We start from the raw sequence: 20,335 nt of genomic DNA, 5'->3' as shown, positions 1-20,335 counted from the left end.
GGCAAGACATATGCAGGGCACTAAATGATAAGAACATGCAGCCAAGAATACTTTTTCCAGCAAGGTCGATGTTCAAAATGGATGGAGAGATAAAGAGCTTCCAAGACGGGCAATGTTTAAAAGAGTATGTGATCACCAAGCTGGCACTACAAGAAATATTAAGGGGGGGTTCTATAAAAGAAGAAAGAACCCAAAAGCATCATAGAACAGAAATTTACAGAGACAATCTATAGAAACAAGGACCTCACAGGCAACATGATGTCAATAAAAACATATCTCTCAATAATCACTCTCAACATGAACAGCCTAAATGCTCCCATAAAATGGCACAGGGTTGCAGATTGGATAAAATGACAGGACCTGTCCATATGTTGTCTACAAGAGACCCATTTGGAACCTAAGGATACATCCAGACTGAAAGTAAAGAGATGGAAAAGCATCTTTCATGCCAATGGGCCTCAAAAAAAAGCTGGGATAGCAATTCTCATATCAGATAAATTAGATTTTAAACTAAAGACTGTAGTCAGAGATAAAGAAGGACACTACATCATTCTTAAAGGGTCTATCCACCAAGAAGATCTAACAATTGTAAATATTTATGCCCCCAATACAGGAGCAGCCAACTACACAAGATAACTGTTAATCAAGATAAAGAGTCATATTGATATGAACACATCAATAGTAGGGGATCTTAACACACCACTCTCAGTAATAGACAGATCATCCAAGCAGAAAATGAATAAAGAAACAAGAGCATTGAATGACACATTGGACTAGACGGACCTCATAGATATATACAGAACATTCCTTCCTAAAACAACAGAATAGTCAATCTTCTCAAGCACACATGGATCTTTCTCCAGAATAGACTACATACTGGGTCACAAATCAGGGATCAACAATACCAAAAGATTAGGATTACTCACTGCATATTCTCAGGCCACAATGCTTTGAAACTGGAGCTCAACCACAAGGAAAAGTTTGGAAGGAATTCAAACACTTGGAAGCTAAAGACCACTTCCTTAAGAATGCTTGGATCAACAAGGAAATCAAAGAAGAACTTAAACACTTCGTGGAAACCAATGAGAATGAAGACACTTCAGTCCAAAACCTATGGGATACAGCAAAGGCAGTCCTAAGGGGGAAATATATAGCCATCCAAGCCTCCCTCAAAAAAATTGAAAAATCCAGATTACACCAGTTCTATTTAAACCTTAAAAAACTAGAGAATCGCCAACAAATTAAGCCAACCCCACACACAAGAAGGGCAATAATCAAGATTAGAGCAAAGATCAATGAGATAGAAACTAGGGATACAGAACACTTCAATGAAACTAGAAGCTGGTTTTTTGAAAGAATTGATAAAATCAATAACCCATTGGCCAAACTAATCCTAAAGAAAAGAGAGAGAACCCAAATTAATAAAATTATGGATGAAAAGGGAGAGATCATGACTAACACCAAGGAAATAGAAACAATCATCAGAAATTATTATCAACAGTTATATGCCAATAAGTTAAGCAACCTAGATGAAATGGATGTATTCCTGGAAACCTTTAAAATTCCAAAACTGAATCAGGAAGAAACTGACAACCTGAACAGACCAATATCTAGTAATGAGATTGAAGTGGTGATCAAAAACCTCCCAAAAAACAAGAGCCCAGGACATGACAGATTCCCTGGAGAATTCTACTAAACATTCAAAGAAGAAATAATACCCATTCTCCTGAAGCTGTTTCAAAAGATAGAAACAGAAGGAAAACTTCCAGACTCTTTCTATGAAGCCAGCATTACCCTGATCCCCAAACCAGGCAAAGACCCCACCAGAAAGGAGAATTTCAGACCAATATCCCTAATGAATATGGATGCCAAGATTCTCAACAAGATCCTAACTAATAGGATCCAACAGTACTCTAAAAAGATTATCCACCACGACCAGGTGGGATTTATCCATGGAATGCGAGGGTGGTTCAACATTCGCAAAGCAATGTGATAGAACAATCAATAAGAGAAGAGAGAAGAACCACATCGTCCTCTCAACTGATGCAGAAAAAGCATTTGACAAGATACAGCATCCATTCCTGATTTTCAAACTGATACATTAAGGAGACAAAAGTGACAGAGATCTGAATAACAACTTTAACAGGAAGATAGATCCAGAAATAGATCAATTCCAAAGAACTGATATCATATACACTCAGCCATTGTAAAGAATTGATATCAGATATGCTATCTCCAACCATAATGCAGTAAAATTGGGACTAAATCTTAAAATACAGCTTTCCTGCTCTCCCAAAAAAATTGTATGAAAACTAAAAAAAAAGGAAAAAACAAAAAAAACTTCTAAATAATTCATTAGCTACAAAAAATAATAAAAAGTACATAATAATTACAGCACTAAAAATATATATTGCAAGTTATACAATATGAATATAGAAATATTTAGAAGCAAATTTATACTTTTAAATTCTCATACTAAAATATAATAATAATTAAAAATATATGAGTTAAAATTTGACTCAAGAATGTAGAAAATAACAATAAGATAAACTCAAAGAAAAAGGAAGAATAAACATGGATTAAAGAAAATTTTGACTAAATAAAAAGTACACAAATGTGCACATGTATGTACACAAACAGTGGATATCAGGAACACAACAGAAGAGTTGACATTTGAAAAAATAAAACAGACAATTTCTGACAAAACTGATCATGAAAATCATAACAATAAGAATTAGATTAAAGGGTTAACTACAGACAGACTATTATTGATATTTTTACCCAGAGTGGAATACAGTGGATAACAGGTCAGTAAGTACAAACCCAGCTGAAATTGACAGTTTTCTTTGAGATTAAAAAATTCAACAATTTAATCAAGACAAAATAAAATCTGTGAATAGCTGAATAGGGGCACCTAGGTGGCTGAGTCTGTTAAGCATCTGACTCTTGATTTCTGCTCAGGTCATGTTCTCACAGTTGTGTGATCAAGCCCTGCATGGGGTTTCACACTCAACAGGGAGTTTGTTCAAGATTCTCTCTCCTTCTCCCTCTTCCTCTCTCCCCTCTCTAAAAATGAATAAATCTTTAAACAAAACAAAATAAAACAAAAAAACTAGTTGAATAAACATTAAAGAAAACTCCCTCCAAGAGTCACCATTCTAGGTGACTTTGTACTAAATCTTAGAATAATCCAAAATTCCCAACTTAAACAAAATATTCCAGAGTGTGGAAATAGAGGGGGGAAAATAGAAGATAAAAAAAGAATTTTGTGAATCCCATCCAACAATGTTTCAAAATCTAAAATATTTCAACAAAGTAGCATATATCCCAGGAATTCAAGAAGTTTAACATTTGGTGATTTATTTATGTTAATCATCATGTTACCAGATTAAAAGTGAAAAAAAAATCTTTCAATAAATTCAATATCCACTCAAGATAAAAGCTTTAAAAAATATATTTCAGAAGGGAACTTCAATAGCCAAAAAGAGGATTCACCTTATATCCAACAACATGCTGAATGGTAAAATTTTTGAAGTAGAAATGTTGAAGTCAGGAATAGGACCAGGATATCCACTAGCATTTGTAATATTCACCATTGTACCACAGGTACTAGCCATTGTAATAAGACAAAATAAAAAGTACAGAAGTAGAAAAATTGAAAAGGAAAGACCAAAACTGTCATTATTTGTATACAATATGTTTGTACAAAAACCTAAAAGAATCTGCAGGCAACTTTTTTTTTTTTCACTTAAATTCAGTTAGTTAACATATAGTGTATTATTCATTTCAGAGATAGAGTTCAGTGATTCATCAGTCTTATATCACACCCAGTGTTCATTTATATCCCATGCCCTCCTTAATCTCCACACACCATTATCCCATCCCCCTACCCTCTCCCCTCCAGGAACCCTCTTTGTTTTCTATAATTAAAAGTCTCTTTTTTTTCAAGATTTTATTTATTTTTTTAACAGAGGGAGACACAGTGAGAGAGGGAACACAAACAGAGGGAGTGGGAGAGGGAGAAGCAGGCTTCCCACTGAGCAAGGAGCCCTATGTGGGGCTTGATCCCAGGACCCTGAGATCATGACCTAAGCCAAAGGCAGATGCTTAACAACTGAGCCACCCAGGCACCCCAATTAAGAATATCTCATGGTTTGTCTCCCTTTGTGATTTCATCTTGTTTTATTTTTCCTTCCCTTCCCATATGATCCTCTGTTTCGTTTCTTAAGTTCCACGTAGTTGAATGAGATCATATGATAACTTTCCTTCTCTGATTAACTTATTTCATTTAGCATAATGTCCTCTAGCTCCATCTGTGTTGTTGCAAATAGCAAGATTTCATTTTTTGATGGCTGAATAATATTTCATGATTTTATATATATATACCACATTTTCTTTATCCATTCATCTGTCGGTGACATCTGGGCTCTTTCCATAGCTTTGCTGTTGTGGGCATTGCTGCTATAAACATTGAGGAGCAGGTGCCCCTTCAGTTCACCACATTTGTATCTTTGGGGTAAATACCTACTAGGGCAATTGTTGGGTCATAGGGTAGCTCTATTTTCAACTTTTTGAGGAACCTCCATACTGTTTTCCAGAGTGGCTGCACCAGCTTGCATTCCCACCAACAGTGTGAGAGGGTTCCCACTTTTCCACATATTCACCAACATCTGTCCTTTGCTGACTTGTTAATTTTAATCATTCTGACTGGTGTGAGGTGGTATCTCATTGTGGTTTTGATTTGTATTTCCCTGATGCTGAATGATGTTGAGCATTTCTTCATATGTCTGTTGGCCATTTGTATGTCTTCTTTGGAGAAATATCTGTTCGAGTCTTCTGCCCATTTCTTGATTGGGTTATTTGTTCTTTGGGTGTTGAGTTTTATAAGCTCCTTATAGTTTTTGGATAGTAGCCCTTTCTTTGATAAAACATTTGCAAATATCTTCTCCCATTCTATAGGTTGTCCTTTGGTTTTGTCTACTGTCTCTTCTTGCAGGCAACTTCTTAAAAGTAGTCTGGGAGCCCAGAAAGATTACTAGAGATGAGCCAATATAACATGTCTATATGTCAGCTATATCCAAATAAAAATATAATAAAAGTATTTCATATAAAGTAGTAATATAATCCATAGAGCACCAAGAAAGCCAGAAGTTACCTTTACATAACAATTAGAATCCATGGAGTCAGAACAATTTGGTTTCAATTCAGCTCCTTCAATAAGTAGCCTCATGACATTGGTCAAATTACTCATTTCTCTAGACTGATTTTCTCATTTGAAAAAATGAGAAATATAATTGGCACTTTTCTCAGAGGGTTAATGTGGAGATTAAATGAAATAATATATGCAAACTACTTAAAATGGTATCTGGCTCAGTCTGTGTAGTCATGGTCTTAGCACCTGTAATACACATATAGGCAGAACCTGTATGGGAAAAAAATTGTAAAATTTTATTCACAGACATAAAAAATTGAAACAGAAATAGAAAAATTGGGGTAGACGAGTGCAGTATCCTGAAGATGTTGAATTCCCCCCACTTTTCTCTATCAATTTAACTCATTCACAACCAAAATTGCCAGTAAGATTTTATGGAATTCGAAATACTAAATCTGAAATTGTAAAGAATAATAAAGGCACAAGAATAACCAATTTAATTTTTAAATATAACAAGAAGAGTACCAAGAATTAAAATATATTACAGAGCTATGATAATAATAGGGAGCATTAGTGAAGGGAAAGGGCTATAATGACCAAAAACAGTTTCCTGTGCATACGTGACCTTGAAATATGATAGCATGGAAAGAAGCGGTGATTATTGCTTCAATACATGGGTAAACTGGTTTTCCTGTGGAACCTTACAAAGGTAGATCTTCCTTTCACATCAATCAGTTTGAAGATAAGAATAAATTATTTTTACATTTTTAAATATTCGCAAAATTCAACAACAGCATCTCCAGTAGTTAGAATCTGCTAGGTGTATCTCAGACGGGAAGGGACAGACAGACCAGGCAGCTCAACTCTGTTCCCTGGAAATGTACTTTTTGTTCTAACTTCACCTCAGCCACCCGCCCTGCCACCCTCACTGGGGGAGAGGGAAGGATGCTGCTTCTCCTTTGCACTGGCTCAAATAAGCACACACTATTATTTTCATGACTATCTGCATCATGACTAATGGGTTAAGTAATAGAGAAAAGTGTCCTGGGAGACCCCCAGAGAGAAAATGAACCCAGGGCTATGATGGAACAATTTGGCTCAGACCTCAGATGCCTTCACGGGCCCACCTCTCCACCTGCTGACTGATGCTTCTGCTTTCCCTCTGGTCCCGTAGGGAGAGTGTCAATGACAGGGCAGAATCCAACCCATCCACTTGTGTTTCAATCCTATTGTCTCCCACTTTCTCCTGTAAAAAAAAAAAGTTCACTTTCCTGGATGGCTCGCCGTGTCAGGGAGGACAAGGCAGAAGGCGGGGAAGGAATGCGCTGTCCCCCGTAGGAGGGCAACCCACTGACCCCTTCAATAGGCACCACACACCCACAAGACAATCTGGGAAACCAGGACAAGCTTTTTGTTGCTACCTCATTTTCACTAAAAAAGGGAGTGAGCTGTGTTTCGCTTTGTTCGTTTAACCTACGTGATGAAAAAACGTTTCCCAACTTATCCTTTACTGAATAGTAAAGGCAGGATCATTCCGGAAGTATAGGCATTGCCAGCTGATCTGTAAATATTGCTACCATAATCATACCCACTTGTAGTTTATTAACTGTAGCTTCTTCCTTGTGGCCCAGACGCTACAAATAAAACTGTATGGGGAGGCAGCGTGCGCCGTCCGTCCTAACAAAGCACACAGCACCGCTTAACCAAGTTCCGGTGCTTAAAAAAAGAGCTCTCCCCTTTCTATTCTGAAAGAGAAATCTAGTAGCATTTCTCTCAGCTAATTATCTCTTCTCTTTTTAATTGGAAAGAGAATTTCAGATGACTCGTAACAAAAATTTGACCTCGGTAGAAAACAGAAAGCTAGGGCAATTGTTAAACAGTGTGGTGTTTTTGAACAGTTAATACTATTTTCATCCTCATAAAAGTCCAACTCTGTCAAACAAGGAAGGTGGCGTCAGCCAAGAAATACATATCCTACCACTTTTACCTTTATGATTTTGGAAACCATTAAATAACTGGAAAAAAAAAATGAAATGTAGCCAAGCAGCAGAGCAAATGGGACTCTGTGTCTTTAAGCTAGGGAGAAAAATAAAACCCAATCATTCCAAATGTATTGCTTTAGTCATCTGGTTTCATTCTATTGATGACCTTTAACATCTGCAAAAATATTGTGAAAAGCTAATTTTGTTTGTACTGAGGTGGCGCAGAACAGTTTCTGGCTGTCACTCTAGGGTGTGCTACAAAATAAAATTGTCTTTCTGGGAGTCTGACAAAACCCTACTGTACGGATCCAGTTTATTTACAACACCTAGGAATGAAAAGAAAACAGAATTTTACAACCTGCCAACACGCAAAAAATGAATAGTACTTACACATTTGAGTGTGTGCGTATTACCAATATACATGCAGCTATATCCCAAGATTAAAGATTTTTTAATAACATTTTATGACATTCAACAAAAATTCTAACCAGCAAAACTACTACTTCTTGATAAACGTTAGGCTGGTAAAATATGAGAAAGCGTTTTTCAACATAATATGTTTTGATTTATGGCAGGAGCTCTTTAGAAAGGCGAAATGGCCTCATTTCCTTGTTTTGACAAGCCTTATGTTTCTATTACTTAAATAAGAATCTTTGTAAAGAGGTAGTGTCATCAGGGTTAATGTATTGACTTTATATCCTTAGAGGCCAAGGTTAAAAATATGCCACAGAGCCGTCAAAAAGAATAAATCTAGTCATGCTGGCCTTGTCCTTATATCCACCCTTCCTTAACTGCGCTATCCAATTTTGTGAATGATTTGTGGACCCTGCCTAGAAGTGCCTGGGCCTGAAGAATATAGGACTTTCATGGTGCAGGAGTTTGATGAGCATGGTAGGCCCAGCTCAGGAATCGGAGAATAGTGGATCTCAAAACTGAAAGAGGCTTTGCAGCCATCTCTCCAAGGCTCCGATCTGATCAGTAAGTCCTTCTGACAACGCACCTGCCGTGAGGCCAAACACTGATGCTTCGTGACTTCTGATAAAAAGGAATTTACCACCTTTTAAGGCAGCAGGCTATTTTGAGAAAGCTTTCAGAAAGTTTTCAAAATATTGAGCTCAATATTCTGGAAATTCCCCCTTGGGACCACGGAGAATTCCCTTCTTCATCATCCTTTGTATTTGAAAACAGGTCAAATGCGTCTAGTTCCATTAATGTGAGGCCTATGGCAAGGCTCAAGATCCACACTCATTATCAGGGATTTTCAGTCATTTACAAATAGATGAAGATGGATGGATGGATGGATGGGTAGATGACAGACAGATAGATAGATAGATAGATAGATAATAAGTAGACAGGTAAGTATCACCCCTGCAGACATTCTGAAAAAAATGATCACTGAATCACAAGACTATCACTTTCCTTGACGAAGTATTAAGATTTAGGTAATAAACACTTTGGTAGATACATCAGTGTTTGCCCACACTGAGCTCACCAGCTTCACCAAAATTGCTAAGACTTTTACAGTAAGTTCTTAAACTTATTTCCTGAATCTGCAATGACAATTTTCAGGACCTGGCTCGGAACTTGACATCATGGGTCTGAAATTTGATATTATTCCATTTGATCTGTAAACCCAATAAGTTATATCTTATACACACCTGCAAGTTAAAACACCCAGACTTTCTGGCCACTCAGTCCTCTGTATCCCCCAGCATACTGTCAAGAACGCCCAAGGATGGGGAGGGAACCCACACTCTCTCAGTGGTCATTACATGAGAGTTTTACACTGTTGTCCTAACCCCGTTTCATTTTGGTCTCCTAACTGTAGTCATAATACAGAAAGTTTCAAAGTTGCACTGAATAGTGCCAAATAAATACCTGATATGATAGAATTCTCTATACAACTGGGGAGAGGCAGCGATCTATAAGCAATCTTCAAGTTAGCGGACATGCTTTCAAGATGAATAAAGTTTTATTTTAACCTTTTCTTTCCGGGCGCCTATTCTCACCCCTCTCCGTGATCATGTCCCAACTTTTTTTGCACCAGCACAATGAACGGACCTCAGAGTGATGTATTTTCTTTTCATCTCCAAATATGTACAGTTTCATAATGGGCCATCTGTCATTTTGCGATTCCATGTAGACAACAATGCCCTAAAGTTTTGTTGTCATAGCAACCACACCAAAGTCTCCAAAGCAAACTCTGTAGTCTTTCCTAGTCTCAGATTCCAGGCGAGCCAGGGTGGGGGTGGGGGGCTAAAATTTCAGAAAATTTAAGTCCCTAACATTTGTTACCTGTGTACAATTAATGCTACCCGAGTGCCCCTCAAATGTCAATGAACTAGATTATAATATTATTTTTCTAAAAGAGGAGCAAAAATGTCTCCTGTAAGCTGTGATTTATTTCATTTCAGGTTTGTGTTGTTAGAGAGAACTTAAGTCTTGGTTTGAATTCTGGAGAGATGCTCACATGTAGCAATCAAACCTTCCTTTTCACTTTGCTGAAGACCAATTTTAGAGGAGGAAAGAAAAAATTCAGCTCATTGTTCATATTCTTGTCTCCCATCTCACAGCATTCCAGAGTGCCTGTGCCACATTAAAGCAGGATAAAAGAACTGAGGGTGAATTCTGTGAAGAAGGGGGACAAAAAAGCACAGTTTTTAATCTTGATTTACTTTATTTCTTTTCTTCAGAGACCAGCTTTTACTTATCTTTTACTTCTTTCCTGTCCCATAGGCATGGAAATGGTTCATTTTCTTTCCCTTTGATCTGCAATCTTTAACAGCTTTCCCAGAAGGTGTGTGCACGTGGCACTGAGCGCTACCATTTCACAGGGAAATAAGTCAAATCCCTTTGCTCTTCCTTATAATGTGTCTTGAGCACTTTACCCATTCCTCACTTTCTTTTATTTATTTTTTAATTAAGAAACATAGATTCAGTTTCCGTGACTTCTGCAGGGAACAATGAAAGCCACCCAAGTAGGGGGACGAAAGGAAACAAGTTGTAAGAATATTAGAGCCCATTGCAGAAATCTGGGCAAGGAATACCAGTACGGGCACAGGGAAGGAAGACAAAGATACTGATGGTGGAAAATACCTTAGGGTATCATTCTTTCAGCAAGATGGCAGCCACCGTCAGTCTGCATGGTAGGAATGCAAAATGGGCAAAATATGATCCCAACAACTGAGGGTGTGGGAAGTGGGCTCTCTCACAGCCAGGGATAAAATACATACAACTGTCTGATAGGGTAACTTAGCAGTATATATATTTTGAAGGATAAAGCATTTTATTTCATTTTTATTATACTTAGAATACAGGCTGATGATTTGCAATGTTGAAAGAAATTTTTAAAAATATTCATAGTCTCACCTAATGATAATTACTGTTAATTTTGGCATACAGTTTTCAAGCATTTCTCAGTTATATAATATAGCTGCTTATGTATAGATATTTAAAAACATATACACACAATTTACACTATATATTTATATGTAACTATGTAAAATTATATATATTTATTTATAAGTTTACATGCAAATTGGTATATGTTCATATATATTTATATAAACATTATATATGCATTTATATAAACATTATGTGTGTATATATACTACACATTATATGTGTGTACATATACATACACACACACACACGTGCACACACACACACACACATATATAACCAAAAACATGTGATGTGTATATATATATATTTAATTCTGGACTGTCTCCCGTAATGTAATGATGCAAGACTTTCTACATAAGCCCTAATGTATAATCATCATATTTAAAGATTGTACAATTGTTTATAATGCGATTGTATCCTAATTAATACCCAATAAGCCAGACATTAAATGTAAGAAGTGGTATCTACTAGCTTTTCCACTTTTGAATTATTTTCTTAAAATACATTTACCAAGTAAAATTAACCTTTCCAGGACATAAAAAAATTGTATCAAAATCAATGGGTACCAAGTTACATTTCATATCAGCTTTTATGAAACTTTTTGGCAATCTCTGTTTTTGTTGTCCTGGGGCTGATGCCTGATTTACTAAGTATTAGAACCACCTGCCTAAGTAAATTCTTCTGAGGTCTTCTAGAGTCTGTACTTTCTCATACTCTTTGTCTTAAGTTACATATACCTTAATTTTGTTCCTTCCTACCACCTTTCTCAATCAGTTCACTGAAAGAGTGAAGTGTTCCCAATATTTCATCTAAGGATTTCATAAATATCTTGTGCATTCAGGTTTGGTTGTATAGGGGTGACTTTCCTGGTGAGAACTGATGGAGTTCTAATATGCTGGGTCCAGAATTATTTTAGACCATTTTAAACTTCATGCTGTCAATGTTCAGCTCCCACTTCATTTCCTTTGATGGTCTGGTGTAAAAATCCAGGTTTCTTAATAAAGACCTGCAGTGAACATGTAATTAATAAAATAAAAAAGATATTATGGACTAAAGATGCCCTCCCCAAAAAAATCCTTATGTTGAAGTTACCAATGTAACTGTATTTGGAGATAGAGTCTTTAAGAAGGTAACTGAGGTTAAATGAGGTCACAAGGGTGGGGCCCTAATCAAAAAGGATTGATGTCCTTATAAAAGGAGGAAGAGAAACCAAGAGTACACATGCATAAAAGAAAGGTCCTGAGGGCCCAGTGAGTGGTAGCCATCTCCAAGCCAGGAAGAAAAATTTCTCATCAGACCTGATTTCATCAGATCTTGGACTTCCAGCGTTCAGAACTGTGAGAAAATAAATTTCCATTATTTAAGCTACCAAGTCTATGGTATTCTGTCATGATAACCCAAACAGACTAAGACAGATTTTTGTTACCAAGAAGTAGGATGCTGATACAACAAATATCAAAAAATATGGAAGTGATTTGGAAACTAGGTAATAGACACATACTGGAGGGGTTTTGACATACACGTTAGAAAAAAACCTATTTTGCTTTAAAGAGATTGTTGAGAAGAAAATGAACTTTTAAGGTGCTTCTGATAGGGTTTCCAACAAAAATGAGAAACATGTTGCTGGAAACTGGCTGAGTTGTGTTCCAGTGTTTTGTGAAGGGTAGAATTTATGAGTAATGACCTTGGGTATTTAGCAGAGGAGATTTTGAAGGGCAGTGTTAAAGATATGGCCTAGTTCCTTCTAACTGTTTATAGTAAGTTGTGAGAGGAGAGAGATAAATTGAAGGAAGTATTAAACAAAAAGGAACCAGAACTTGAAGACTTGGAAAATTCTCAGCCTATCCATATTCCAAAAAAATGAAAAAGCATGTTCTGAAGAGAACTCCAAAGGTGCAGCTGGACAAACACTCCATCAAGAGATTACCTAAGGATATAATCAGTCATCTCAGCAAAAGCCAGGAACAGGTGAGATTTTCCTAGCAGGGACACTGCCCATTTTGACTAAGAGGACAGGAAGGCTTTTGGACTGCCAGGGTTCTATAAGATGGGACAATAGGGATATCCAGCAGCAGGCATATTGCTTCCTTCAAAAAAAGAGAAGAATGGCCCCAGGTTATTCAGGGATCAGTGGGGCTGCCAGTTCTACCACAGGCTCAGAGTACACAGGCATCTGGGGGAAGGCCTCAGTTTCCTCAGTTTCAGAAGGTAAGGCCACCTCCCTGGATTCAGCAGGCAAGGGCCTATTGTACCCCAAACAATGGACTCTTGAACAAGGCTAGAGCCCATGACCAAAAGGGCAAGTCCACTACCACAGTAACTCTAGAAGCCAAGACCACCAGTCCAGTGGGCCTGAAGAGCAGAGCATGGAGCCAAAGAGGATTATTCTTAAGTCCTAGGATCTAATGGAATTTGCCTTGCTTGATTTTAGGCCTCTCTGATGCCCATTGTCTATTTCTTATTTCCAAGTTCTCCCTTTTAGAATGAGCCTGTCTGTCCTATGCCCATCGCACCACTGTATTTTGAAAGCACATACTTCTCTGGCTTCACAGGTATATAGCCAGAGAAGAATTTTGTCTCAAGATGAATCATACTTCAGGTTTCATCTATAATGAATTTAGATTATGTTTAAATATGACTCTGGACTTAAAGTTGATGCTGGAATATGTTAAGATTTAGGAGTTTTGCGGATAAGGTAAATGCATTATTCATATGAGAGAGATATGATTTTTTTTTCTTTTTCTCTCTTTTTTAAGTAGGCTCCATGCCCAGTATGGAGCCCAATTCAGGACTCAAAATCATGACCCTGAGATCAAGATCTGAGCTGAGATCAAGAGTCAGATGCTTAACTGACTGAGCCACCCATGTACCCTGAGAGACAGGAATTTTGATGGACCATAGGGTGGAAGGTTATGGACTCAACTGCATACCACAACTCCCCCATCCCCACCTCCACCAAAGTCCTATGTTGAAGCCCTAACTCCAATGTGACTGTATTTGGAGATAAGCCTCTGAAGGAGGTAATCAAGGTCAAATGAGGTTATAATGGTTAAGCCCTAATCCAGTAAGACTGGTGTCCTTATAAGTAGTGAAAGAGACACCAGAAGTGCATACTCAGGGAGGAAAGGCAAAGTAAGGACAGAGGGAGAAAGTGGCCATCTGCAAGCGAAAAAGAAATTCCTCACCAGAAACCAACCCTGCCAGGACCTTGATCTTGGACTTCCAGCCTTCAGAACCATGAGAAAATAAAATACTGTTTTTAAGCCATTCAATATGTGAGATTCTATTATAGTCATTCATAGTAAACTGAGCAGACTAATACAAGATGAGTAAGGCTCTGCCTTCAAGGGATCTACAAGTGAGTTGTGTTTCATGCCTCATAAGCTCAGGCTATACAGTAGCATTACAATAACAGTTATTTTCCAGATGGACATTTTTCCACAAAACATGGCAATCCCATTCTATCTTAAACTCACCCAACAAATTCAGGAAATCCTCAGGTTCTGCTATGGTATCAAAACTGTGCTGGCACAGCGAGTTCCTCTGGAAACTGTGTGGTTGGCTCCTCATGCATACCTTATTGTGGCTTTGTGAGTTCTGTTCAAGTCTCTCCTGTTTACTAACACCACCACATAGGAAGTGGGGTCCAGCACCCAAGATCCTTGGGTCACAGAGATGACTGTGGCTTTCCCCTCTTCTCATGGCCAGCTCTATGCCATAGAGAGCCCTCTTTGCTCTACTTGTGCTATAAATGCTTCAACAGTCACTTCACTAAAATAGATGAAAAAATATTCTCAGCCCAATAACATCACAGTCTGTAGCCTAAGGCACAAAATCATGTTGACATTTGCCTTCAGTATATTGTAGAGATTTTCTTGACACACTCCTATTAGTTTTATACACTATTAAATGGAACTCATTTATCCCACATCTTAGACAGAAACCTTGGGGATCTGGACTGAAGGATCATTTGAGAAAAAGCATGCTTAAAAATTGCCTTCTTGACTCTCACTACCCATAGGTACATTCTTTCCCTTGAATCTCCTAGAATCTCATAAAAATAGATGCTTGTACTGCCAGTCCCACAGCCCTCTAAATAAACCTGGTTGTGTGTCTGATCCCATAACATGCACATCTGGGGTTCTGCTTGGAAACACCCATGTATAAAGCATTTATACATAAGGAAATCTATGCAATACAAAAATACAATACAAATCTGGTAATAATAAAAGCTAATTTTTATGGAACACTTATACTTACCTTGACTTGAATGATTCATCTGCAGAAAGGGAGGAAATAGAGCTTAGACATGTTATGCAACTTGTCCAAAGGGAATGACAAATCAGGAATCAAATTCAGGTCTGTGGACTACAGAGGCTTTGCTAGTAACCTCTGTGCTATGATTGATATGTGCTACAGAGGAGTCACGATGAGATGCTCAAAAGAATGAGAAATTGGCCATTCTCAGAGTATTGGTCTGTTGAGGAGGTATAATTGAAATTGACCCTTGCAAGAGGAGAAGAGTACTAAGGTACACAGACTTAGGATACATATGTAGGCTAAGAAAAGATTCCGATTAGAATCTTGAAAAAGAAGGGAGGCAAAGAGATTTTCTATGGGAGGTTAAAGAACTGAGAACTTCATGTTTGTGAACAAGAGTCCAGACAATCATGTTATCATCATATTCCTAAATGAAGGGTGATTTCCCAGTAAGTAAAATACGATGAAGCTCACAAGCTAACACATTAGGGAAATTAAGCTTTTGTGATGAAATATGATGATAAAGAATGTTTCATAAATGAAGACAACCATATTGTCTTGAAAGGTTTGGTTGGGGGAGGTGGGAGACACCAGCATGGCTCAGTTGGTTAAGCATCTCCCTTCACCGTGGGCCATGATCCCAGTGTCCTGGGATCATGCCCCACATTGGGCTCCCTTCTCAGCGGGAAGCCTGTTTCTCCCTCTGCCTGCCACTCCCCCTGCTTGTGCTCTCTCTTTCTCTGACAAGTAAATAAAGAGAATCTTTAAAATAAAAGAAAACAAGAAAGGTTAAAGAGAACAGATGTTCTGCAATCCCAATGAGACCTGGAAAATTCCTCGGTGTGGAATTATCCAAGCCCATTTCTTAGCTCAGCAAGTGGAGTGCAAGTCTCCTATCCATACAGATGATGCTTCCTCCTTAGAAGTGGAGATGTCCATTCTAAGAGGGTCTGAAGTTTCATGCACCTGAAATTCACACACCTGAAGCCTTCAAGTGATATAAATGGTGTGTGTGAGTGTATGGATATGAGCTTGTCCATATGTTTCATGTTTGTCTGTATGTACTTATGTATATGTGTATGCAACTGAAAACATAAGTTGCTCTTTTTACATTCTTTTACATTGACAGCATGGTTTTAAAATAATAGAGAAACCATGTAGGCATTACTTGGTCTTTGGAAAAGGTACCTCTCTCTTTGGAAATCTATGACTAGTGAAGGAACGAAAAGCAATAAAAGACACCAGTTAACCTTTATACCAAGCTCTGCATTCTAAAACAGAAAAATAAAGGCTTCTGAACACATTCATCTTACTGCCTCAATTACTTGAAGTGGATAATCAGCTTAACACTGTAAGGACGATCTTGAATATGTGTTGATTTTTCTTTGGTATTGATTGCTGTGCTTTGACATACTGTTCTCGTTATTATGCTCCAAGGCACCACCTGGCATCATTGTCTGTCTTTACTCACACATCAGGTGATCATTTTTTTCCAGTTTTTTCTTCATTGTATATAGTTTCCAATGCATATGCCTAGAGCTGATGACATGGCTTATTGGTTTAAGTAACAACAGTTTATACTTGAAAGTACTGCTTGATGAAAACTGAAGAGTTTTTGACAGAAATCTCTGACATCCAATGGCAGGTTTTTCTAGAATGTATTTTCTTCTTGTTTCTCTCAGGAAAATTGCTGCTTCTCATTTTAGAGAATACTTAGGTGTCTTAATAGGTAATAGTCCAAATTTAAGTCATAGATCCACCATGGCCCACATGCAAGGCATAAGTATCTTTATGTGAACAACCAAAATGCGTGTATATGTTTATTGAATAACAACTATCATGAGAATTATGACTGTCGGCTTCCACAAAGAAGCATATGCTTAAATAGGTCACTTGTCTCTGCCTACGCACCTGTCTACCTGGCATCAGACAGGCAGTATGTGCCCCACTCCTGCAAGGAATCAGCAAAACTTGTTCTGTGCCCTTGGGGCACCTGAGGTCTAGACAGCCCTTTTGTAGCTCCAGCTCCTGAACTGTTGCAGAAGAGAACTCTCTCAAAACCTTATAGTCCTTGTAAACAGTGCCCATCGAGTCAAAATCCCGCCAAAAATCTGTCCCAACCAATTCCCTAAGTATGGGAGCCCAAAAGCCTTCCGTGTTTCCATGGTTCCCATTTTACAAATAATCAACTGTGTTGACCGCCCACAGTCTATTAGTCTGAGAAAGTCCCATCAGTCCAACCCCATCAGGATCTGAGGCTTAGTGTTTTTCTGACAGTGAGCCAATAAAAGCCAAGAGCCTGAGTGTCCTGAAAGCCCCAATCCCAAGCCTTACTAAGTCTCTGCCCCCTTGCCTGTTACCTAATGTGTGTGGGACTGAGCTTCTGAAGACCACCCTGGGCACGGATTTTCCATCACCCACCCACAACATAGCCACATGACATGTCCCACAATTCTCCTGACCCTTTGTAATTCTCTGTGTTGGCCCTCCCTGGACAGCACCATTGCCCTGCCCTGGCTTAGTCCCCACCCCCCACAATGGCTCTGTGACAAACCACTTATCCAAATGGCTAATGAAGAGCCCCCCTGCTCGCCCAAGAGCACTAGCAATTCAGCTGCTGGCAGATGTTCTTATATGGAAATTGGTCTTTAGAAATTCCTCAACCAGAAAACGTGGCAATTGCTTCTTTGTAGAGAAACTAGAGCCTACCCCCTCTGGAGATAGGAACTTTTCTTCAGAACTGAAGAAGTGTCCACTTTAAGAACAGAATCTGCAGAAATGAATGAGAGCTGAGGAAATAACACTATGCCTTCTCAACTAGAAGAAATGCACTAGTTGTTGATATATTTAATCTCAAATGGAGATATTTAAGAAAGGAACCTCCCTAGGGGCTGTATGCTCTTCACAGTAATGCTTATTATCATATGCCTTCTTCCAACATGAAGGAGCCTGATGAGTGCTCTAGAAGAATAAGTTTCCATGCCTAGGATCCTTTTTAAAGAAAAAGTTTTCATCCTATGAATCTCTTCCCCAAGACACACATGCACAATTGTTTCAATTGTCTGAGGAACTGCCCATCACAGTAAGAATTGATTTATGATTAAGACCAGCACAACCAGTGAATTGACTAATTTTTAATTTCATATTAAATTTTTTTTTTTGGTTCAGACACCTGGGTGGCTCAGTCGGTTAGGCATCCAACTCTTGGTTTCAGCTCAGGTCATGATTTCAGGGTCATGGGTTCGAGCCCCATGTCAGACAGCATTCAGCATGGAGTCAGCTTGGGATTCTCTTCCTCTGGCCCTCCCTGGATTCATTCTCACCCTCTATCTCTCCAAAATAAATAAATAAATCTTTTTTAAAAAATGGTTTTTTTGGCAACCTGGGCATTTGTAGACATTTATCTTTTTTTTTTTTTTTCTTTCTCAAATAACCCAGGAATTTGTCTTTTTTGGTATTCAGGCCTCTCATTAGCCTTTACATAAAGAAAGGCTTCCAACCAATCTATAACTACTGGACAAGCAATGAGGAGGGTAAATTTTCAGAGAAGGACCCATCTTGAGCAACAAGACCATGAGACACTCTAAATTATTGGTGTGTCCATTCGATGCAATGGACAAAGAACTAGAAACTTGCTTTGCAGGCTGCTTTGCCAAAATACACAGAGAGAATAGAAGGTACTGAAGAGGATGGTGCAACAGACTTCCTCTCGTTTGCCTTCCCTTCTCAAAGCCTAGCTTTTACAGGAGTTGGTCTTTGGGCTTCCTTGTCATTCTGACCCAGATTCTGTCTCCCCCTTTTCCATCGAATTGCCAAGGCACGGGGGCGGAGATTCACCGAGGTCAGCATTGGGCTTTTGCCAACGATGGGCAGGGCGTGTGATCCTATCAGTACATTCAGCTGCAGGGTAGGTGCTAGGGACATGGGAAACCAGATCTTGATACTTCATTCCTCCCGGAACCTACCGTCAGATATCAAGTCACTTAGCACCTGGTTAGTTTATGTTATCCATATTGCTGAAAACAAAACCATCATCAGGTTTCATCACTGACATCTCTTTGACCAGCCTTGCTTCCGCCCTAAATCAGTGTCAACAACCAGAGTTAAAACCCAGCCAGCCCTGACTAAAAGCCTTCTTACACTCGGTCTTGTAGCACTGATTTATTTCCCCTTTTTTCTCCCCACTTCATGTTTTCCTCAGATTCAAGAGACAGGTTCATTCCCTGGTATGTCTCTTGAGTAAACTTGTGCAAACCACCTATTTTCTCAGAGTATGTTTTCATGTGAAAAAAAAAAAAATAAAGAAAATCATGCTTGTTTCACAAAGTTGTTAGGAAAATCAGAAGAGGTATTCCTATGTGAGCAAGAGTTTTAATGAAAGATATAGAGTGTGTGTATACCTCCTAAAACTGGGGCTACTTCCTTAATGTGTAGGCATCTTCATTCCTGACCTATATCAAAGTTCCCTTAATAAATATCATCCTTAATAAAGTCCATAAGCTCTATATTTGTTCCCAATAAATAAGCTGCCCATTAGTATGTACAGTGGAAGGCAAGGAGCTATTTTTCTTCTGGCCAGATATTTTTAAACTTTCTATTTATTTTTACAAGGTAAGTCTGTGTCTCAGAATTAAAATTAACATATCCTAAAGTCACTGTGCCTTAGCAAGCTGAGATCTGGGCTCCATCTTTCATCAGCACAAGTCTTCTCTTGGATTAGTAACAATGCAGTCAACAGATGTAAAAAATCAGAACCCACGAATTTGTTGTGCTTTATCAAATGAATGAATGTGCTTTGGAGAGTAAAGAGTCAAATCCCTCCCCTGCCTGAGTTACCATGCCAGCCTACTGCTTCCTCTTGCTGCTATTAGCCTCTCATAATGTAAAACATTTCTTCATTTCCAGCAGATAATACTTTCAGTGAAAAGGTAATTTTTGAAGTCTATTACTTGCATTCTTAGTGAAGAGCACAATGTAGCATTTTGTTCTAATATGCCATTGAAATTGTTTGAGTAGGTACACCATGGAATCAAATACAAAATGTCAAAATGGTTTCCATTAACTATGCACATTTGCACTGCTTCCGTTAATGGCCATGTTTTTGTTCTTTCCATCTTTCATCAGCACAAGTCTTCTCTTGGATTAGTAACAATGCAGTCAACAGATGTAAAAAATCAGAACCCACGAATTTGTTGTGCTTTATCAAATGAATGAATGTGCTTTGGAGAGTAAAGAGTCAAATCCCTCCCCTGCCTGAGTTACCATGCCAGCCTACTGCTTCCTCTTGCTGCTATTAGCCTCTCATAATGTAAAACATTTCTTCATTTCCAGCAGATAATACTTTCAGTGAAAAGGTAATTTTTGAAGTCTATTACTTGCATTCTTAGTGAAGAGCACAATGTAGCATTTTGTTCTAATATGCCATTGAAATTGTTTGAGTAGGTACACCATGGAATCAAATACAAAATGTCAAAATGGTTTCCATTAACTATGCACATTTGCACTGCTTCCGTTAATGGCCATGTTTTTGTTCTTT

Source organism: Enhydra lutris, unplaced genomic scaffold (assembly GCF_002288905.1).
Source record: "Enhydra lutris kenyoni isolate GAN:26980312 unplaced genomic scaffold, ASM228890v2 scaffoldscaffold41, whole genome shotgun sequence".
NCBI lineage: Eukaryota > Metazoa > Chordata > Mammalia > Carnivora > Mustelidae > Enhydra > Enhydra lutris.
Note: the sequence above shows the minus strand (reverse complement) of the source record.